Source organism: Notamacropus eugenii, chromosome 3 (genome assembly GCF_028372415.1).
Source record: "Notamacropus eugenii isolate mMacEug1 chromosome 3, mMacEug1.pri_v2, whole genome shotgun sequence".
Taxonomy (NCBI): domain Eukaryota; kingdom Metazoa; phylum Chordata; class Mammalia; order Diprotodontia; family Macropodidae; genus Notamacropus; species Notamacropus eugenii.
The window spans coordinates 422,750,555-422,758,787 of record NC_092874.1 but is presented as its reverse complement, the minus strand read 5'-3'; the positions used below and the strand labels follow the sequence as shown (position 1 = coordinate 422,758,787).

The 8,233-nt window shown below is 37.9% G+C and overlaps 1 long non-coding RNA gene across 2 annotated transcripts in view; it reads right to left on the bottom strand.

Annotated features, from left to right (window-relative positions):
- Positions 1-2,971: 2,971 nt before the first annotated feature.
- Positions 2,972-8,233, bottom strand: part of LOC140531742 (uncharacterized) — a 29,073-nt gene continuing 23,811 nt past the window's right edge. For both annotated transcript variants that reach the window (XR_011976419.1, XR_011976420.1), the window contains one exon: positions 2,972-3,202. This is a non-coding gene — a long non-coding RNA (uncharacterized lncRNA). The remainder of the gene's footprint in view (positions 3,203-8,233) is intronic.

Here is an 8,233-nt window from a genome sequence, read left to right as displayed (position 1 = left end):
ACAAAAACTCTTTTCTGGAGATAAGAGTTAAGGTAGATATGACTGATATACCCTGAGTGCAACACATGATTATTAGGTCAAGTTTTCCTGATGCCAATTTATCATGTTCTTTTCAAGGGATGATCTCATTTCACAGGGAAATGGTTGTTCTGAGTTGTATTGCTAGCTTTATGACAGAAAAGCAATTTCTTTATATACGTAGTAAGTCATAACAGACAACTCTCATAAAAAGTAACAGTAGATTTGTTCCTTCATATATCATGTTGGAGTTTGGGTTTCTAGTCCCATGTTGTCACAATTTCACAATATGATCTTGGACAAACTTCTCAGAATCAGGTGTCCTTATCTATCTGAGGGGTGAAAGAATGTCCCTCTACCTATGGCACAAGGTTGTGGTAAGGATCAGATGATATAATGAGTGAAAATCTTTTGAAAAGTTGAGTGTTTTAGAAAGATTATGTATCTTTCTGTAATCCTTGTGTCAGAGATGCTCTGATGACATAAAAGTTTCAGGTACACTTTGGGAGGGGAATTTTCTGATTCTTGGCTCATAGCCCCTACCCAGGAAACTTGGGACAACGTAGACGTGGTACATCTAACTAGTCCCTACCACTACATTCCAAACTGAAACACATTTAACAGTTCTTATTCATCTGTTGAGCCATGTCCAACTCTTCATGACACCATGGACCGTAGCACTCCAGGTCTTCTATCCTCCACTATCTTTTGAAATACGTCCAAGTTCATGTTCATTGTTTCCATGATGCTATTCATCCATCTCATCCTCTGTTGTCCCCCTTTCTTTTTGACTTCAGTTTTTCCCACCTTCACAGTCTTTTCCAATGAGTACCATCTTCTCCTTATGTAGTCAAAGTATTTCAGCTTCAGCTTCAGTATTTGACCTTCTAGTGAAAAGCCTGAATTAAATTCTTTAGGTATTGACTGATCTGATATCCTTGCTGTGCAAGGGACTCTCAAAAGTTCTCCAACACTGTAGTTCAAGCGCTGATTCAGTGACACTCAGCTTACCTTTTAGTCTCACAACCATACATTGCTCCTGGAAAAAACCGTAGTTTTGACTATACAGATCTTTGTTGGGAAGGTGATATCTCTGTTTTTTAGTCAGCTGTGCAGATTTGCCATAGCTTTCCTTCCAGTGAGAAAGCATCTTTTAATGTCATGGCGACAGTTGCTGTCTGCAGTGATTTTTGAGCCCAAGAATATAACATCACAGAATAAAGTTTTACTTAAAGAAAAGAAACAAGGCTGAAATCCTGCACAGAGAAGCCATTAGTTTCATTAATTTGTAGTTTGGCCATAAGGGCTCCTTTGGCAGAGGCCCTGACCCCACAAGTCCTGTCTAGGGCCATTGTTATATGCCACTCAAAAGTAGAAGAGTGATAGTGGTATTGGAAGGAAACAAGCACTTACTAAGCACCTACTATGTGCTAGGAATTGCACTAAGAATTTTATAAATATTATCTCATTTGATCCTTACAAAAACCCTGAGAGGCAGGAACTAGTCATTCTTGTTTTATAATGGAGGAAACAGAGACAAGCAGGGTTAAGTGACTTGCTCAAGGTTACACAGCTAGTATATGAGGTCAGTTTTGAACTCAGGTCTTCCGGACTCAAGGTCCAGTTCTCTATCCACTAGCTGCCTCTAATAGAGACTATTCTCTCTTTTTCCAATTTTCTGCCTTTCTTTATAACTCTGTAATACACAAAATTCTTATTTCTCAGATAAGGATGATGATTGTCTATAAAATTCTCTAATCCTTCATTGCTGTATCCCTGGAGTAAGAGGAGAACCAAAAAATCACCTCGGTCTTCCTATTCTTGCCCCAATGCTTCTGCTTTTATAACTTGCAGTCTTCTTCTCTTTTCCAAGGTTCTGTCTCACCTGTATTACCAGCCCCACCCAAAGTGGAGGGGAAGAATTGGAGAAGATATGCATAGATTTCTTCTGGGCATACCTTTGGATGGTGAGGGTATAAGGAGGGAATGAAGTCTCTCGAATGGCTATATTTAGTGATATTCATCAAAATTTTTAAAAGAACCACTTTGGTAATATCAAAGTAATCCGTTTTAATGATAAGTATTAGCTTAGCATTCTCACTTCCATAAACAATAATGTTAATAATGTCACTTTGGGTGGAACTTTCTGTCTGCCTAGTATTTCAAAGTCATCTCATTCCCATTATATGCTCATTACATGGGGTTATATGTCTAAGAGAATGAAAAAAGGTCAGTTTCTTGGCTGAATTCCTCTGGATACAAGACTTTAGCATCAGGGAAAGGGTAGTTTTAGAAATTGTTAGGATCCCTTTTGACTCAACCCCACCCCTAGTTTTCCTTGAAATCATCTCAGAAGGGTGGGGAGACCTTTGAACACATACCTTGGAAGTCTTTCAGAACTTGGTATAATATTGCCTGACATCTCAAACCCTTCCCAGGGAAGGCAATTGGGGGTGGCAATAGAGACCCAGCCTCTAATGTGTTACAGGAGACATGCACTCACCCGTTTCAGCCTGCCCATCCCCCAGTGAAATAATTCCAGTGGACAGCTGGCCTGTCTTTTCCATTTGACTAGCCATTTCTTCACATACTAAGTAAAATGCTTCTATTGAGCTGGGATGGGCAAGAGAGTTGAAAGGGGTGGTTTTAATTTTTTGGCCTCTTCCCACAAACATATCATCTGTACATACATACACACATATACACACACGTTTTGTACATACATACACACATATACACACACATTTTAATCACTTAAATGGAACACAAATTCACATTAAGAAGTTATACAGAGCAATAAATATTTTATGAGTATCACACCAAATGCTCATAATAGTAATAATTTCCTAAAATTGGAGACAAGCAGTATGATTCCTATCATCAACTTTCTCATTCATTACTTTTTCCTATACTTGCGTGTGACTGAAATTCATGGATCAAGGCCAGGCACTGATCAATTTCTATGCTTTGATTTTATTATTATCAAGATGAAAAATATTGCTTTCCATAAGTTTGCTGTGATCCTTTGATAGTTCCATGATCTCACTGATGCTGGTTCTCTTTCCAAAGGTATAGATCATCACCCATCGACACCTTTTCATTCTACGTTAATCTTGTTCCATGTTCCTGCAAACCATCAGTAGAAGGTCAACCTGATATGTTGGGGACCACTAGATTCCTTGACCTGGCATGGATAACAGTGGAAAATTTTCACTTTTAGGTAGACCAAATGCATTTGAGTAATTAGAACTCTTATTTAGAAAATTCTAAAGCACTATATGGATTGATAAATGAATAAAGCATGTATTAAGCACTTACTGTGTACCAAAAACTATACTAAGCACTAGAGATACAAATAGAAATATAAAACAGCCCCTGCTGTCAAGGAGTTCACATTCTTATGAAAGGTTATAGCTATAAATCAGATGGAACAATCCTAAGGTCCTTAGTGTACACCAGCAAAGCAATTTGTTGTTGTTCAGTTGTTTTAATCTCTTTGTGACCCCATTTGGGTTTTTTTTGACAAAGATACTGGAGTGGTTTTCTAGTTCCTTCTCTAACTCATTTTACAGATGAGGAAACTGAGACAAACAAGGTTAAGAGACTTGCTCAGGGTCATACAGCTGGTAAGTGACTGAGACCAAATTTGAACGCAAGTCTTCCTGACTCCAAGTTCAGTGCTCTATCTACTGTGCCACCCAGCTGGCCCCAAAGAGGCAGATGGAACTGTTTCTTTAATGTCTTATCCATTGATATCAGTTTCAAATTTTAAAACATTTGGCAGTGCCAAAGATTTTCAAGAGCTTTCTTTCCTGGGTCTCCAATAGATGTGTCTGCAGCACTGGCAGGATCAGTGACAGGAAGCATCTCCCCAGAGGATGCTCCCCAGGACAATGACTCAGGACATTTGACTCAGTCAGCATGATGATGTCACCCACAAACAGAAGTGACTGAAGGACTTCACCATCTGTGGGGAATCCTTCTGCCATATGCTCTCTGCATTGGATATCCTCATGATGGTGGTGCCAGGACAAGAAAACTCCCTTTATTACAATTTAGAGTACTAATTAGTAAATATCTTTTTTTCTGTATAAATGTTGCAAGCCAAGGAAGGGAGAAGGCGCAGTCGGCACAAAAGAATGTGGATTTCTATAAGCAAAAAGGCTTCTGGATGATAGCTATTTCCCATAAATACTTGAAATAATTGTAATAATGATAAGAAGATTAATATCTAACATAATATAGTGCTTTAATGTTTGCAAAATACTTTATGAATTTTATCTCATTTGATTCTGTCATCAGCTCTGGGAAGTAGGTGCTGTTGCTCCCATTTTATAGATAAGGAAACTGAGGCAAACAGAGGTTATTTGTCCAGGGTTATACAACTTGTAAGTCTCTGAGGCTAGATTTGAACTTATTTTTTAATGTTTAGGTTTATTCAGTATTTATTTGAACTTATAGCATACACAAAACAGATAGTAATAATAATACTTTGTTGTGTTCATGACCCCATGGACCATAATATCCATGGGGTTTTCTTGGTGAAGATACTAGAGTGGTTTGCCACTTCCTTCTCCAGTGTATTAAGGCAAATAGAAGTTAAGTGACTTGCCCAGGGTCACACAGGTAGTAAATATCTGAGGACAGATGTGAACTCAGGACTTCCTGACTTCAGATCTAGCACTGTACCTAATGAACTACCTAGCTGCCCCAATAATAATAATAGCCTTTATTTAGTGTTTTAAGATTTACATAGTGCTTCACATGTTCTCACATTTGATCCTTGTAACAACCCTGGGGAAAGGTTCTATTTTTATACCCATTTTACAGATGTGGACACTGAGGAGGGTAAGTGATTTGCCCAGGGTTACACAAATTAGAAGTGTCTGAGGCTGGTCTTGAAGTCAGGTCTCCCTGATTCCAAGTCCAGTGCTCTGTGTACTGCTCCACCCAACTCTCTCTTGCTGGGTTCACAATCAGTAAGCCACTAATCTTGGAAGTAGCATGTTGTGTATGAGGGAAGAGAAGAGATTTTTCTAACCTGCCAGTCTGTCATCGTGGAATTTGTCAGTTATTTTGGCTATCTTTTCACTAGAATGGTGGTGAAGGAACGCAAAATATAAGGGTTAGATGTGGTTGCCCATTCAACGATGAAAATGAAGGGTTATTCTTGTGTTCATTTCAATGAAGGAAAAGTATTGTGCCCCTCATTCTCTTCTGCCTCCCTACCCCAATGCTAGAGATCATTCAATTTTACCCATCTGTAATAACTTTGAATATTCAAATGCAGCCTTTGAGATCTTGTGGGCAGGAGCTAGGAGAAGCTGCTGGATGGTATCATCAGCACTGGGATGACAAAGGGGTCAGGTTATATACATGGGGACTTGGTGGGCTAGGGACAACTAAAGGACAGTAAGAACTTAGCATAGTGCCTGCATAGAGTAAGTGCTTAATACATGTTTTTTGACTGACTGACATTGTGATTAGGTTGGAGGGACAAGGGACCCAGCACAGAATGCCTAGGTCAATCTAGGGAACAGAGTTTCAGTTAAATTTTTGGTTACTCCAAGATAGAGGGATAAAGAATCCAGATGGTATGGTAGTAGGCCAGTGGCCATTCTAAAGTTTTTTTTTTAATTTTTTTTACCTTAGTCCTGATAAGACATGATATGGCAGGACAGGAAGCAGAGGGGCCTCAAAGGTGGACATGCAGACAGTATGTGGAATGGAGGAGAAAAATGGTAGCAGGCATCCCAGGGAAGAGGTTTTTTGCAGTGTGCAATCTGCATCCATGTGTGGTGGTCTCATGGTGGGCAGCTATATTGGTGGGTAGAACAACCTAGGATGGATTCCTTCACAGCAGAAAAAAGGTGATTTTCTCACTAATGGTCTCTAGAGGGGCACCAAGTGGCAGTCAGTAAGTTAAATATGTACATCTATGTACCAGGTAAATAGTAAATAATTAAGAGAGGAAAGGCACTAAGCTTTTAAGAGAAGCAGGAAAGAATTCCTGCATAAGATGGAATTTTAGTTGGGATTTTAAAAAGGAAGCCATGAGGAGGAAGAAGATTCCAGGCATAGGAGAAAGTGCCCAAAGCTGAAAGATGGAATGTCTTGTTCATGGAATCACAAAGAGACTAGTGACCCTAAGACTAAAACCTAATCCTTAATGGATAAGTGGTAAAGTAGTATGAGCAAGTGGACCTCAAAAGAATTGCAAACTATTAATGATCATATGAAAGATTCCTCCCAATAATGAGACAAATTAAAATAAAAACAATTCTGAGGCTTCATCTCAAATATAATAAATTGATAGAGATGACAAAATATGGAATAGTCACTGTTGGAGGGGCTTCGGACAGGCATGCTAAGACATTGTTAATGAAGCTATGGATTGGTTTAAAGCCTTTGGGAAAGCAAGATGGAAAAATGGAAGCATTCTAAGAAAGTTCCTAGAAATCTGTACCTTTGATCCAAAGGTCTCACTGCCAGGGATATGCTTCAAAGAAGCCAATGATAAAAAGAAAAGTCCCGTACATATCACATACACATTAGAATCTAAATATAGAGTCTCCACTTTTGTTAATGGAGAAGAGATTTTGTTATATAAATATTTGCTATTATTTTTACATTATTTCCCTTTTTAGTGTTTTTCTTCTAGTTAAATCCTTAAATACCTTTGGGATGGACTTAGGGTTTAGTTGAGTCTTTCACCAAGTTTTCTGAAAACCTGTTCTTCTCACTACTGCTTCTCATTGTTTTATAAGCTGATACTGCTCTTAATTTTCTACAATATCCCTCTGTAATATTTTACAAAATGAGTTTATATTTTAAATTGGTGTTGCCTTTGTATGGTCTATACCTCTCTGCTTGGAAAGAAGAGAAAGATATCATATAATCCACATGACAAATGAAGAAACTGAGGACCAGGAGGCGAAGTGATTTATTCAAAGTTATATCAGTAGTGAGCGATGAGAGGGGAGAGATTAAACATTTCCCAACTGAAGTGATTTCTAGACTCTTTTGGTCTTGTTGTGGTAATAATTGGTTTTACATCAGCTAAACTTCCTTAGGAAACTGTAATAGTCTGTGCTGAAATTTATTGTTTGGTTCATTTCCCATTTTTTGATCAGCAACATGTTTAATTAGGTCAGGTTACAGATGTCTCAGCTGACCACAATGTCTTTTCATTTTAATTTGTTGTTCTAACTCAACATTGAGTTTGAGTTCTGCTTTAACAAGTTGGTGATCTGACTGCATGCAAATGACTGATTTAGAATTGACTGACACCAATAACCACTTGTTTTCTGTCAGTAAAAATATAATCAATTTCTTTTTTTTGCTGATGTTTGCTATGTCTATTGAATATCTGCCCACTTCTTGGGCAAGCAGTCATGCCACATGAACATGAGGCTTCCATATAGCTTATTTGGTTTTATTATAGATCTAGAGTCATTGAATGAAACATTGATTGTAAACCGAAGCCTGAAGATGATTAATGCAAGGTGAGGCGGCTGTTTTGATGAGTCACAGATCCATCCACTGCTGACTACAAGAAGTCTTGTTCTGGTGGATCACTGACTGAGTATTTCAGGGAGTGTTACCAAGAGTTTACAAATAATATTCGTCATGCTTCTCATATTAAACCTAATAAGTTTGAGAATTCAGGGAAAAACAGGAGTATTTCATAATTAACCTCTTATGTGTGCTTTCACCCGATCTTCAACTTTTTCTTAAATGTGTTGATTTTATTATATAAATTTATAAAGTGCCTTGGGGACTGTAATTTAATTCATTTATGAATGAAAAGGGACCTTATAACTAAGTCAGCTTTTCAGCCCACTTTAATCATCAAAATAGTCAGCCAAATGTGAATTGTTTTCATTTGAAAACATTTTCATTTTGTATGGAAATGGATGATAGATTTAGAGCTGAAAGAGATCTAAGAAATCACCTAGTCCAATACCTTTATTTTGAAGGTGAGGAATCTTAAGTAGAGAGACTTATCTAAGGTCCAAAACCACCCAGGTAGAAAATGACAGTCAGGATTTGAACACAGGTTCTCTGATTATAGAGCTTTGGGAATAAAAATCAGTTCAAAAATTTCCCTCTCAACATCCAATGTATTGGAGATTTTAATCGGTGTGCTTGGCCAGCTCTGTCTTTTCATACAGAATTATAAAAATTTATAATGTTCCAAATAAAATTTAAGGTT